Source organism: Schistocerca gregaria, chromosome 2 (assembly GCF_023897955.1).
Source record: "Schistocerca gregaria isolate iqSchGreg1 chromosome 2, iqSchGreg1.2, whole genome shotgun sequence".
Taxonomy (NCBI): Eukaryota; Metazoa; Arthropoda; class Insecta; order Orthoptera; family Acrididae; genus Schistocerca; species Schistocerca gregaria.
In genome coordinates this window covers 691,247,661-691,262,778 of record NC_064921.1, presented here as the reverse complement: position 1 = coordinate 691,262,778, position 15,118 = coordinate 691,247,661, and the positions used below count along the sequence as shown (strand labels likewise).

Genomic DNA, 15,118 nt, shown 5'->3' with positions numbered 1-15,118 from the left:
CACACGGTGGGAAGGTCGTCATACCTCCCTCCTCTTTACCATATTTTGCCCCTCCTTTGGGCGCTTCTGCTATGGAAGTGAGAACCGCGACACCCAGCTTTGAAATCACGCGATTTTCTTATGAGTGACCGAGGAAAACATTTCAAACAGAATCGACACAAAAAGACCTCATGACCGAGCGGTTCTAGGTGCTTCAGTCTGGAACCGCGCGACCGCTGCGGTCGCAGGTTCGAATCCAGCTTCGGGCATCGATGTGTGCGATGTCCTTAGGTTAGTTAGGTTTAAGTAGTTCTAAGTTCTGGGGGACTGATGAGTTCAGAAGTTAAGTTCCATAGTGCTTAGAGCCATTTGAACCAATAAGACCTCAGAGTGTGGTATAAATGGCATCAATGAATGTGCTGATTTCCACACATTTTACCATCGAAATCGACGGTTTACAGTGAGATGATCAACAGGACGACGTTTGACACTGCTGCCGCCGCATGGGCGTATCAGCCCTATTCTAAGGACATCGTAGGGCTGCAGTCCCATTCAACGCAATCTGACTCCTTTGGGGCGCAACACAATCGCACTTTTACCTCTCGTTTATAGGCTGGTCGCAATTGCACTTTTTGCTCTCGTGTATGTGTGGGCACCACTAGTGACCTTTCAACACCATCTGACGAAATTTTATCGTGATTCGAAGCAGCTAAGGGGTTTTATGCTTTTTAGCCTTCCATTTCGGCCCTCCTGTGGCGTGAACACCGTGGGAGTGCTACATTATCATGTGCGTGAAAGAAATGGCAAAGGGTCCCAGTTTGGCAGTATCTCCAGTGCCGCCTCCCATGTCCATTTGTTGAGCACTTTAAGAATGTACATGTGAGGAAAAATGTGTGTGTGAAATCTTATGGGACTTAACTGCTAAGGTCATCAGTCCCTAAGCTTACACACTACTTAACCTAAATTATCCTAAGGACAAACACACACACCCATGCCCGAGGAAGGACTCGAACCTCCGCCGTGATCAGCCGCACAGCCAATGACTGCAGCGCCCAAGACCGCTAGGCTATGTGTCAGGAACTTCTACACCAACTTAGTCACACGGCTGTTCTAACGATCTTTAGGTGGGGTTGCCTACATTCAGGAGCTTGTCTACGACAAGTACACATTCAAAGTGCTCGGTAAAGGTACATGGGTGGCCCTGACGGTGTTGCCTAACCACCCATGATCACACTAAAGGAGTGAGTGAAACAGAAGCGCTCAGAAAGCATAAACCTCTGTGCTGTTTCGCATCACTTTCAAATTTCGTCGAATGCTTTCAATCGGATTCTGTTAGTTCCACCCCGTATTCCATAGCAAAAACTCCGGTCACACTACACTCCAAAAAGCCCATGTCACGTTCAATGGGGTTGAGGCCACACGATGTCCTTAGACAAGGGTTGAAAAGCCAATGGTGCGGTAGCGGTGTCGAACGTAGTCGAGAACATCGTACTGTTGTTCATCGCACCGCAAACTATCGTTTTCGACGGCGGAGTGTGTGGGTATCAGCGCCTCAAGGGAAGGTCTTGTTTCATTGACGCCCTTTATGCTGCCTCCTGAGGGCGTTTCGTGCCGATTCTGTGAGGCAGTGTGTCTGGAATGGTTCCCTCGGCCACCCATAAGAAAATCGCGTAGTTTCAAAACTGGGTGTCGCGGTTCTGACCTCCAACGCAGAGACGTCAAAAGAAGGAGTGAAATGTGGGTAAGAGGGGGTGTGATGACCTTCGCATCGCGTGACACGTCCACGGCCTTGTTGGGGAGAATGGTGGTGAAATTTAGTGCCGATGTGACTATATTGGAAAACGGTTCAAATGGCTCTGAGCACTATGGGAGTTAACATCTGAGGTCACCAAACCCCTAGAACGTAGAACTACTTAAACCTAGATAACTTAAGGACATCACACACATCCATGTCCGAGGCAGGATTCGAACCTGACCCGTAGCGGTGGCGCGGTTCCATTCTGAAGCGCCTAGAACCGCTCATCCGCACCGGTCGGCTGTCACAACATTATCCCACCTTAAAGCTCATAAGAACTTCTGAACTGTGGCCTTTTCTCGCGTGTGTCGACATTTTGTTGTGGGAATCCATGGAGGGAATATGACGTTCTTCTCGCAGAAGACTACTGAGAAAACTTAGAGAACCGGAATTTGAAGCTGACTGCTTCCAACTCACATTTCGCGTAAGGATCACGAAGATAAGACGCGAGAAATTAGTTTCGTATGGAGGCATATAGACAGTTGCTTTTCCCTCGTCCGTTTGCGAGTTGAGCAGGAAAGGAAATGACTAGTAGTGGTGCAAGATACCCTCCGCCACGCACCATACAGTGGCTTACGGAGTATGTATGTAAATGACAGATGAAGATGTAGATATAGCCGGTGAGTTGTATTTGTGGAATAGGGAGGGAGGGTGCCTGTCGACACGGTCTCCCATATTGAGACACCAACGAGAAAACACATTTTGAACCCCCCCCCCCCCCCCACAAAAAAGATGAAATAAAGACAACTGTATCGGAACTGGAGAACTGTGGGTGTGTTGCACTCCGTCAGCAGTGTCAGTGAGTACTATTGGAAGGTCGGCAGCGCATTCGGGGAGCGTGAGTGGGACCATGATGTCGTGTCCATCGGTTGACCGACCGGCCACCGTGTCATCCTTTAGCCTAGGGGTGTCACTGGATGCGGATATGAATGACATGTGGTCAGCATACCGCTCTAGCGACCGTTGTCAGTTTTTGTGACCGGAGGCGCCACTTCTCAGTCAAGCATCTCCTCAGTTTACCTCACAAGGGCTGAGAGCAGCCCGGCTGCCAACAGCGCTGCCGGCCGGTGTGGCCGAGCGGTTCTAGGCACTTCAGCCTGGAACCGCTCGACCGCTCCGGTCGCAGGTTCGAATCCTGCCTCGGGCATGGATGTGTGATGTCCTTACGTTAGTTCGGTTTAAGTAGTTCTTAGTTCTAGGGGACTGATGACCTGTGGTTTCGTCATTCGCGAACGCTTACGCCACTGCCGTATTTCACCAGGATAACGTGAGTCCTTATACTGCTGCCACCTTCCGAGCTTGCATTTCAATTGTGGATTGCCATCGCCAGATCTCTTCCCATCGGAGAATGTGCGGGATGCCAAGGAACATGTAATCAAGACCGCACCTCTACCGACGAATCTGCGGGAACTGTGCGCTCAGGTCCAAGCAGCATGGGATAGAATCTAACATAACTATATCCGGGACCTGCCGTAACATCTATCCACTACCATGGGATCCGACGCCGTATTAATATATATCAGGGTGTTTCAAAAATGACCGGTATATTTGAAACGGTAATACAAACTAAACGAGCAGCGATAGAAATACACCGTTTGTTGCAATATGCTTGGGACAACAGTACATTTTCAGGCAGACAAACTTTCGAAATTACAGTAGTTACAATTGTCAACAACAGATGGCGCTGCTGTCTGGGAAACTATAATTCGATATTTTCCACCATGCGTAGCAATAATATGGCGTAGTCTCTGAATGAAATTACCCGAAATTACCCGAAACCTTTGACAACGTGTCTGGCGGAATGGCTTCACATGCAGATGAGATGTACTGCTTCAGCTGTTCAATTGTTTCTGGATTCTGGCGGTACACTTGGTCTTTCAAGTGTCCCCCCAGAAAGAAGTCACAGGGGTTCATGTCTGGCGAAAAGGGAGGCCAATCCACGCCGCCTCCTGTATGTTTCGGATAGCCCAAAGCAATCACACGATCATCGAAATATTAATTCAGGAAATTAAAGACGTCGGCCGTGCGATGTGGCCGGGCACCATCTTGCATAAACCACGAGGTGTTCGCAGTGTCGTCTAAGGCAGTTTGTACCGCCACAAATTCACGAAGAATGTCCATATAGCGTGATGCAGTAATCGTTTCGGAGCTGAAAAATGGACCAATGATTCCTTTAGAAGAAATGGCGGCCCAGACCAGTACTTTTTGAGGATGCAGGGACGATGGGACTGCAACATGGGTCTTTTCGGTTCACCATATGCGCCAGTTCTGTTTATTGACGAAGCCGTCCAGGTAAGCTTCGTCAGTAAACCAAATGCTGCCCACATGCATATCGCCGTCATCAATCCTGTGCACTATATCGTTAGCGAATGTCTCTCGTGCAGCAATGGTAGCGGCGCTGAGGGGTTGCCGCGTTTGAATTTTGTATGGATAGAGGTGTAAACTCTAGCGCATGAGACGATACGTGGACGTTGGCGTCATTTGGACCGCAGCTGCAACACGGCGAACGGAAACCCGAGGCCGCTGTTGGATCACCTGCTGCACTAGCTGCGCGTTGCCCTCTGTGGTTGCCGTACGCGGTCGCCCTACCTTTCCAGCACGTTAATCCGTCACGTTCCCAGTCCGTTGAAATTTTTCAAACAGATCCTTTATTGTATCGCTTTTCGGTCCTTTGGTTACATTAAACCTCCGTTGAAAACTTCGTCTTGTTGCAACAACACTGTGTTCTAGGCGGTGGAATTCCAACACCAGAAAAATCCTCTGTTCTAAGGAATAAATCATGTTGTCCACAGCACACTTGCACGTTGTGAACAGCACACGCTTACAACAGAAAGACGTCGTACAGAATGGCGCACCCACAGACTGCGTTGTCTTCTGTATCTTTCACATCACTTGCAGCGACATCTGTTGTTGGAAATTGTAACTACTGTAATTTCTAAAGTTTGTCCGCCTGAAAATGTACTGTTGTCCCAAGCATATTGCAACAAACGGTGTATTTCTATCGCTGCTCGTTTAGTTTTTATTGCCGTTTCAAATATACTGGTAATTTTTAAACACCCTGTGTGTGTTTGTGTGTGTGTGCGTGTGTGTAGCGCCATAAATGTTGTTTCTTCAAATCTAAAAATGTGTAATCATTTCGTAATTGTGGCACCTGGTTGCCAACAATGACGGTAGTCCACCTCGTCTTGAGTTCAGCACTGTTTTATGACGATCAGTGTTAACTGCAGTCAGCCTTTTCTCTCCTTTTTTTTTTTAACTTCCATTCACGACGAGATATGTTTGCATCTCAAGGAAGGAAATCGGGATCTATGCGACACTAAGCAGGGGATTGTGTGTTTCATTTGGGTCCTTCATCGGTCCTTTCACATCAATAAACTGAATTGTGATACTCCTCTTCTCCGCTAAAACATGTGAGTTATGCTGCAAAGTCATAGAAGATTCGGAAGTCCTGGCGCGGGAAGGTACTCTCTCAGCCTACTTGTCTGTTAGAATCAAGAGTATAGTGCTATATCATCCTGGGCTATAAAGAATCATGGTAAAATATTGAAATGGGATCTATTTTTAGCCTGGGTCTAGACTGCCGATTAAAATCTGATTCCTGGATGACTGATGAGTCTCGTGCAGAGAACTGTTGTAATTTTGTAACAGGTGGAAGCAGCAATGAGTAAACAAAGGTAATAGGCTGAAACTTCGCGCTAGCGACATGGAAGGTCCACGTGCTTCGCAGTCAGTGTAAGATAACTCGTCCAGTAACACGATAGGCTGTACGTGTAGAGATTACAAGATGCTATGAGAAGAGAGCGAACGACACCTGTTACCACATCAACACCCCATTGCTGGATGCTCAGTTCATTTTATTCAAGGATCATCCGGCAGCAGGAGCGAGTTTTCATGCTAAGGCCTGAACTTCTTGATTTTCTTAAGTCATTCGTGTAAGTTGTGGTTGGACAATACGGAAATATTTGACAAAAAGCCACGGTTTTAAACAGAGGTAACATGTTAATATTTACAAATAGTGTTTCTAGACTTCTTCTGAATTAAGATGTTTCACCACACTATCGCGTTCTCCCCGAAATAGTATATGTAGGGCTTGCTGCAAAATCCGAGTTTCCGACACTACGAACGGGTTCACTATCAACTGTGTGACGTGACCTGTCTATGAAGTAATACGGAAAAATTTTGAACCAATATTATATGGTTCAAGGTGTCATCAATTTTGAGATCGGATGGGAGATGAAATTGGTCTCACCGTTGTGAACGAATCGTTCGCCTCAAACGATTAAGGTAAACAGGCAGCCATAATGAAGTTTGAATCTCATTTTACCCGCCTGGGGATGGACAGTGCCTTAACCATTGAGTTGTCCCACTGAACACACTCACTTTTCTTCCTCCTGACAGGAAAATACTGATCATACTTTTTCCATTACCGGTAATGGAACTGGACGTCTTCTGTTCGAGCGCTACCGCATCAGGGTGTATTAGTGACGGTGTCCACGAAGATGAATACAACGAGGTCACTGACAGCGACAATTTACGGTTAGCGGAGGTAAGTGATGGTACCGAGATGAAAAAGAGAGAAAACTGCTTGCGGAAATGTCAGTTGATTGGTTAATAGAAGCGGTTAAGCGACTAGTCGCTGGCGTCTGTGGTCTCGGAGCAGTGTTGCTGTCTCGAAAGTAGAGACAGCGGATTCGAGTCCCGCCTCAAACATCGTAGTCAGATTAAATGAATCACTCTGTGTTACAGAATCAGTGATGAGACGGGGTGTAATCACGAGATGGTAGTGTGGTACAAATCTGCTAAAGAGAGTAATCGCACAAAATTTAACAATCGACCACACCTTTAAAACTACGCATCCTCTAACAACTTGCTGAGCTGGATGAATAGGTGCGTAGACGCAAACCTTTGTGTGTGGTAGACGCAAACCTTTGTGTGTGTGTGTGTGTGTGTGTGTGTGTGTGTGTGTGTGTGTGACTTCGGTTTCTCACATCACAATAGGTGAATACCAGGCTGGTACCCAAGTCCTGCCTAGATCATACCACTAGCGAACTTTTAAAAACTTTTGCTCACATTCACATGAACACTAGGCGCCGATGCTTGTGATACACATTTCCGTCCCGAGGGGTAACAGGGTGGCGACAGGGAGGGTATTTGGCCACTCCTTAAACTAACCATACCAAATCCATTAACAACCACGCTGACCCTGCGCCGACGCAGGACAACGGCACAAGAAAAGGAAGAAGTGTGTATGTGACTGTGTTTCATACGTGAGTGTATTATTATTTCAGTGACAAACATTTAGCAGACACATAGAGTACGGTACACTAGAATTCTTGAGTATATCCTTCAGCACTGGCTTCGGTTTGTATTTGTACATTTAGAACAGTTCTTCCATAACTGAAATTTGGTACGATTGAGTGATGATACAAACAGAATATCTGCAAACGGTATTTCAGTCTACAGCCTCTTATATGTTGTTCTGAAACTGTCTAACAGTTGAACACTGTCCGGAAGTATGAAAACGAAATACACTCCTGGAAATGGAAAAAAAGAAGACATTGACACCGGTGTGTCAGACCCACCATACTTGCTCCGGACACTGCGAGAGGGCTGTACAAGCAGTGATCACACGCACGGCACAGCGGACACACCAGGAACCGCGGTGTTGGCCGTCGAATGGCGCTAGCTGCGCAGCATTTGTGCACCGCCGCCGTCAGTGTCAGCCAGTTTGCCGTGGCATACGGAGCTCCATCGCAGTCTTTAACACTGGTAGCATGCCGCGACAGCGTGGACGTGAACCGTATGTGCAGTTGACGGACTTTGAGCGAGGGCGTATAGTGGGCATGCGGGAGGCCGGGTGGACGTACCGCCGAATTGCTCAACACGTGGGGCGTGAGGTCTCCACAGTACATCGATGTTGTCGCCAGTGGTCGGCGGAAGGTGCACGTGCCCGTCGACCTGGGACCAGACCGCAGCGACGCACGGATACACGTCAAGACCGTAGGATCCTACGCAGTGCCGTAGGGGACCGCACCGCCACTTCCCAGCAAATTAGGGACACTGTTGCTCCTGGGGTATCGGCGAGGACCATTCGCAACCGTCTCCATGAAGCTGGGCTACGGTCCCGCACACCGTTAGGCCGTCTTCCGCTCACGCCCCAACATCGTGCAGCCCGCCTCCAGTGGTGTCGCGACAGGCGTGAATGGAGAGACGAATGGAGACGTGTCGTCTTCAGCGATGAGAGTCACTTCTGCCTTGCTGCCAATGATGGTCGTATGCGTGTTTGGCGCCGTGCAGGTGAGCGCCACAATCAGGACTGCATACGACCGAGGCACACAGGGCCAACACCCAGCATCATAGTGTGGGGAGAGATCTCCTACACTGGCCGTACACCTCTGGTGATCGTCGAGGGGACACTGAATAGTGCACGGTACATCCAAACCGTCATCGAACCCATCGTTCTACCATTCCTAGACCGGCAAGGGAACTTGCTGTTCCAACAGAACAATGCACGTCCGCATGTATCCCGTGCCACCCAACGTCCTCTAGAAGGTGTAAGTCAACTACCCTGACCAGCAAGATCTCCGGATCTGTCCCCCATTGAGCATGTTTGTGACTGGATGAAGCGTCGTCTCACGCGGTCTGCACGTCCAGCACGAACGCTGGTCCAACTGAGGCGCCAGGTGGAAATGGCATGGCAAGCCGTTCCACAGGACTACATCCAGCATCTCTACGATCGTCTCCATGGGAGAATAGCAGCCTGCATTGCTGCGAAAGGTGGATATACACTGTACTAGTGCCGACATTGTGCATGTTCTGTTGCCTGTGTCTATGTGCCTGTGGTTCTGTCAGTGTGATCATGTGATGTATCTGACCCCAGGAATGTGTCAATAAAGTTTCCCCTTCCTGGGACAATGAATTCACGGTGTTCTTATTTCAATATCCAGGAGTGTATAATACAGCAAGCAGTGAAATGAATATACAGCAAACAACCTCTGTGACTAAACCAGCGTAGGATACACTTGTTTCTCGTAAACGCTAGTCCAAAAAGGGACGCAGAAGAGCATCTGTGGTATTCGGAAAGGATAACATTGAAGCTATGAGGCGGGTTCGTGTTTGCCGATTAGTATTGCAGATGAAAGTTAAGGCTCTGGGTTCGGCTGTTGGTTTGGTACACAGTTTCAGTGTCAGATAGTTCGAAAAGATAATTTACACGTGAAACGTTTTTGTAACTGCGCTGCATGGCACACCTAAATTTTTACAAAATACTTCTAAATGGCCCGCAGCTAGTGGTTTCGCGATAGCGTTCTCGCTTCCCGAGCACGGGGTCCCGGGTTGTTCGATTCGCGGTGGGGTCAGGGATTTTCACCTGGCCCGACATGACTGAGTGTTGTTGTGTCGTCTTCATCATAATCATTCATCCCCATTACGGTCCGAGGAAGCAACGGCAAACCACCTCCTTTAGGACCTTGTCTAGTCCGGCGGTGCGGGTCTCCCGCATCGTTCCTCTACTCTCTGTCAAGAAGCATGGGACTTCATTTCCGTTTCCATTTCTAAATGAAATCATGATGTTGCAGTAGTCAAGGCAGTGACTGATGCCTTTGCGGTAAGCGAAATGTTTAGCGAAGTAAAATCTTGCCTAGCTAAAGAAATTACGCAGTTGCCAGTCAAATACTGATTCCTGCTACCAATGAAATTATGTTAAATATGTGGCATTAAGCTAGGCGAAGGCGTACTTGCTTATCTCATATAGGAAAGTTAATATGAAACCTATCAGTTTGATGGGCTGGAATGGCAGAGATGTCGTCCTTCAGCACATCGACACATTATGTGCTTTCTATTGCAGCTGAATAACGTTGTGCTGGAGAAGAAGTACCCTCAAGTGAAACAGTATTCTATAACAGGAGCAAGCGGAATGTTGAGCGTTAAGAGACCGATGTGCGTCATGGGAGCAAAATCGTCCTTCTGCCTCCAGATAAGAACTTTTTGTGCGAGTCACGCACTCATTAATGAGCGGTGGAAACAACACGGGAATCACACACCGCTGCCTTCGCGGAGGTTTAGTGGTTTTCCGTTACCTTCCTCTGACCTGCATACGACGTGTTACGTTTTGCTGTAGGGAAGCTGGAGTAGTGAGGAATAGAGAAAGAAAGAAAGAAAGAAAAAAAGCATCACATTGCTTGATGGGAGACCCTGAGGAAAGGATTTTCTTCTTCCGCGCGCAAAGTGGTCTTTCCACTCTGTGTATGAGAGCCGTCTCATTATTCTGTTGCGTGTAGGTGAAATGTTCAAAATGTCTGTGAAATCTTATGGGACTTAACTGCAAAGGTCATCAGTCCCTAAGCTTACACATTACTTAAACTAAATTATCCTTAGGACAAACACACACACCCATGCCCGAGGGAGGACTCGAACCTCTGCCGGGACCAGCCGCACAGTCTAGGACTGCAGCGCCTGAGACCGCTTGGCTAATCCCGCGCGGCCTGTAGCTGACTGCAGTGGTGTAATGACTTTGCTGTGTGATGATGAGATAAGGGAGAGGATGTCATACGGAACCGGCATATAAGCCTACTCCAGCCGAATAGCACCAAGAGGGCCGCCGTACTTTTCGTCCCCATCCGACACACGGATCACTGTTAACACCGTCATACACCCTCACTACAGGGGTCACAATGGAAATGTGATGGAATTTAGTTCAGAACAATGGTGCAAAGTCTGGCGACCAGGACCTCTGATCCATCACCTCTCCTCCCCTCGCCACCCAAATACCTGCAGTGAAGGTCTTATCCACTGTCAGGATTCGAACCGGCTGCGTCAGAGTCGAACGACAAAATGCAGGCGTGCGACCCCAGCTTTGGTAAGTGGGCCGCTTCGCGGATGAATGACTGTAGCCGGCCGCTGTGGAAGAGCGGTTGTAGGCCCTTCAGTCCGGAACCGCGCTGCTGCTACGGTCTCAGGTTCGAATCCTGCCTCGGGCATGGATGTGTGTGATGTCCTTAGGTTAGTTAGGTTTAAAGAAGTTCTAAGTCTAGGGGACTGATGACCTCAGATGTTAAGTCCCATAGCGGTTAGAACCATTTGAACCATTTTTAAATGACTGTAACGTGCATATGTGTATGGCAATGTGTTTGTGGTGTAACGGATGAAACTCAGGTCTTCATAAAACCTACACCTTTTCGGTGAAACAAAGGAGCCGATTATTGTATTTTTTTCTGGATGTAAGATTGTTTTAAAAAATGCGAAAATTTTTGCGATAACGCTTTATTATAGGCTGAAGCTTAGGAGTGGTATTATTACCGAAGAGATGCATGTCGTCCTCTATTTAAAAATGTGTATTTGTGCAAAATCATTGCGAATTTACCGATAAAGGTCACATTTTATACACCAGTTTCGTAAAAGTTCGTGCGAAAGTTCTTTAAACATTAATTATTATGCGTTTAATTTTTGTTCACGAAACGAACCTCTTCTTACGTTATCATTAACAACGGTAACAGTTTTCCCACTGATGAGAGCGAAGGAATGTTTCAAACTCTGCCTTGAATGGGAAACATTCTCAACGAAAAAAGAAAAGAAACCTTCAAGCTGTGCAGCAAACATTTGTTGCTTGAGTGTTTCAAATCGAGGCCTCTGTCGTCGGAGGAAAAGTAAAGAAAAATGATGTGCCGCCAATTATTAATTTTTCTCATCGTTGGCACGTAAGAGAAAGAATAAAAACCTCCATTTCAGACAAATGGACATGAAGCTTTATCCGCATCGGACACTGAAATGTAAATGCATTTTACCTGTATTTACTACGATATGACTGTAAAGAAATTTGTAATGTACAAATTTCAATCGCTTAAACCTATAGTATTATTCCATCTAAAATTTTATTGCTAGATTTTGGTTTGGCTTGCATATAAAGCATGAGTGCTAGTGTAGCTGAATAAGAGCCACTATTATAAGGAGAATAATAGTACGCAACACAGAAAACAACATTAGTAGCTGTGCTGGCGTATACATTTTTATTAATCTGCATGAATACTCACTACAAGGAGCATTTATGTTGATCCTCAGATCTAAAACATATGTATCACGAAGATTTTGAGGCGATAAAATGGTAATATTATATGACTCACTACAACATTTCTGTTAGTAATCAACTTTTCCCATGTGGTCTTCTTCTGCTCTCCAAACTGTTTCTGTATTTTACACGTATTTTTGAGATTCCTAGCAAACTGATACGTTGTCTTCCAGTCCTGCTTAGTGGAGAAGGGGAATTCATTTAATAAATGGTAGTTTTGGCATTTGTAAAAATTATATACAGAAATATGCAGATAAAATGTCTACAACTTTGTTGATTATGTTTTTACCTGGCTGGATGTTAAAAATATAATCCAAGTGCTCATTATGTCGCAGAAAATGTGTTGCTAGATACGTAATACGAAAATAACAGGTCGCCCATGGTTAAAAGCAATGCTTGATTTCAGCTATAAATCAGAATATGTATAATTTTCAGTTTCTGGATGCATAACGCTTGATATTATTACACCCGTCAAAAGGCTTTGATGCTGGTGCTAAAGTACGGCAGATACAAGGGTGTGCATGGTGTATGAGTCAGATACAAGGGTGTGCATGGTGTATGAGTTTTTTATGGTTTAATTTCTGAATCGATTTTTAGCCGCTAATTGGGACATACACTTTGCGCTTAAAAGTATCCGGACGCCTGGCTGAAAATGACTTACAAGTTCGTGACGCCCTCCATCGGTAATGCTGGAATTCAGTATGGTGTTGGCCCACCCTTAGCCTTGATGACAGCTTCCACTCTAAGAGGCATACGTTCAATTAGGTGCTGGATGGTTTCTTGGGGAATGGTAGCTCATTCTTCACGGAGTGCTGCGCTGAGGAGAGGTATCGATCTCGGTTGGTGAGGCCTGGCACGAAGTCCTCGTTCCAAAACATCTCAAAGGTGTTCTACAGGATTCAGATCAGGACTCTGCGCAGGCCAGTCCATTACAGAGATGTTATTGTCGTGTAACCACTCCGCTATAGGCTGTGCATTTTGAAAGATGCAATCGCCATTCCCGAATTGCTCTTCAACAATAGGAAGCAAAAAGGTGTTCAAAACATCAGTGTAGGCCTGTGCTCTTATAGTGCCACGGAAAACCAACAGGGAAGCAAGCTCCCTCCATGAAAAACACGAGCACACTATAACACCACCGCATCCGAATTTTGCTACACACACGCTGGAAGATGACATTCACTGGACATTCGCCATACCCATACCCTGCCATCGGATCACCGTGATTCGTCACTTCACACAACGTTTTTTCACTGTTCAGTCGTCCAATGTTTACGCTCCTTTTACCAAGTGAAGCGTCCAAACGTGGCTCTGAGCACTATGGGACTTAACTTCTGAGGTCATCAGCCCCCTAGACCTTAGAACTACTTAAACCTAACTAACCTAAGGACATCACACACATCCATGCCCGAGGCAGGATTCGAAACTGCGACCGTAGCGTTCACGCGGTTGCAGACCGAAGCGCCTAGAACCATCGACCACAACGGCCGGCAGTGAAGCGTCATTTGGCATTTACCGGCGTGATGTGTGGCTTATGAGCAGCCGTTCGACCATGAAATCCTAGTTTTCTCACCTAACTGTCATAGTTCTTGCAGTGGATCCTGGTGCAGTTTGGAATTCCTGTTTGATGGTCTGGATGGATGTCTGCCTGTTACGACCCTCTTCAACTGTCGGCCGTCCCTGTCAGTCAACAGGTCGGCCTGTACGCTTTTGTGCTGTACATGTCCCTTCACATTTCCACTTAACTCGCACGTTGGAAACAGTGGACCTAGGGATGTTTAAGAGTGTGGAAATCTCACGTACAGACGTATGACACAACTGACACCCAATTACCTAACCACGTTAGAAGTCTGTGAGTTCCGCGGAGCACCTCATTCTGCTCTCTCACGATGTCTAATGACTAATGACGTCGCTAATATGGAGTACCTGGGAGTAGGTGGCAGCACAATGCACCTAAATTGAAAAATTTATGTTTTGGGGGGTGTACGGATACTTTTGATCACATAGTGTCCGTTGACTGTCTCATACGTCATGGTCGTTTTTCAGCAGCTATTCTGGCACGTATACCATGTAAGACCATATACCATGTAAGATCATTGGACAGAAGGCGACGAACACTTCTGACATCTCCATGTCACATACTATCTCTGAATCGCCCAGAGCAATAACCTCACTTGATTGTGACGCTTGCCTAATCCAAATTCTAGTATGCCCTACTTTATTAGATTTTCATAGTTTCCCTATATTTACAAATCAGTAGCTGATTTCTGTCCAGTTCATTGTGCAACTGAGTTCGTCATCTTCTCTGAAGACATCACTATCGACGCGACGTTGAACTTCCAACGTGAAACTTTCTATCTGGATCTGAATGACAGCGGCTGTAAACCTTCCTGACAGCTTAAAATCATGTGAGAGACAGGAACACGCACTCGGTGAAAGGTGTGTGTCCGGGTCCAGATTCTGACCAATGTTTTAAGCTCATATGGAGGTACGTATGAAAAGTTGTGGACAACTTAACGTATGCGCTAGAAACAGAAAAATTATCGAAACATATTTTTGATTTTTCGGTAAACCATTTTATCCTTTTATTATTTATTTTGTATAATTAGGTAAGATGGAAATAAATGCGAACTATGAGTGCGAAATTCCATATGCAGTTTGGTTCTTCACACCAGTATTAGTGAACACTATATTACGACATGCCACGTAAATACTTCAACTGGCTCGCTAGACAGAACTTCGTAGCGTTCCGAAAGTTACAAAACTCATGATATGTGAAGGTTATAGAGTTCTCTCCCAAAACCAAAATAAAATCTATGTGGTTTGAGGGAATTCGATGTTATCGAGACAGTAGCACAAATTTAATTCAAGAAACTTTGGCGGGAAAGCAGAATACTTGTGAAAAATCCATGCGGGAAGTAACGAGGCTCTCTACACGATTATTTTCTGAAAACCCAGGCAGTAGCTTCAAACAGCGGGGGACCGAAGCAGTGGAGCGCAAGATATTTCTATAAAAAACCAGAAAAACGTTTTTCGTCCACTAGCAGCACTTAAGGAAGTGACGACTAACTACGTTGACAAAAAAGAGTAGAAGGAGTATATAAAGTTGACACGTGAAACAGTTGATACCTGGGAGAATAAAACTTCGCATTGAGGGTGATACATATAAACAAAATAACTTACATTTTCAAAAAATTTTTCTGCTACACAGTGTTTGTTTCTGAAGCCTGTGACGCATTTGCAGCTACAGATTACAACGCATTCTTGTAGTATAGCATTAACTC

At 46.1% G+C, this 15,118-nt stretch overlaps 1 protein-coding gene across 1 annotated transcript in view; it reads right to left on the bottom strand.

The window, feature by feature from the left end:
* The window catches only part of LOC126334775 (ATP-binding cassette sub-family C member 4-like), a 286,690-nt gene that overhangs the window by 138,436 nt on the left and 133,136 nt on the right, over positions 1 to 15,118 (bottom strand). The gene's annotated exons all lie outside the window — the stretch shown is intronic.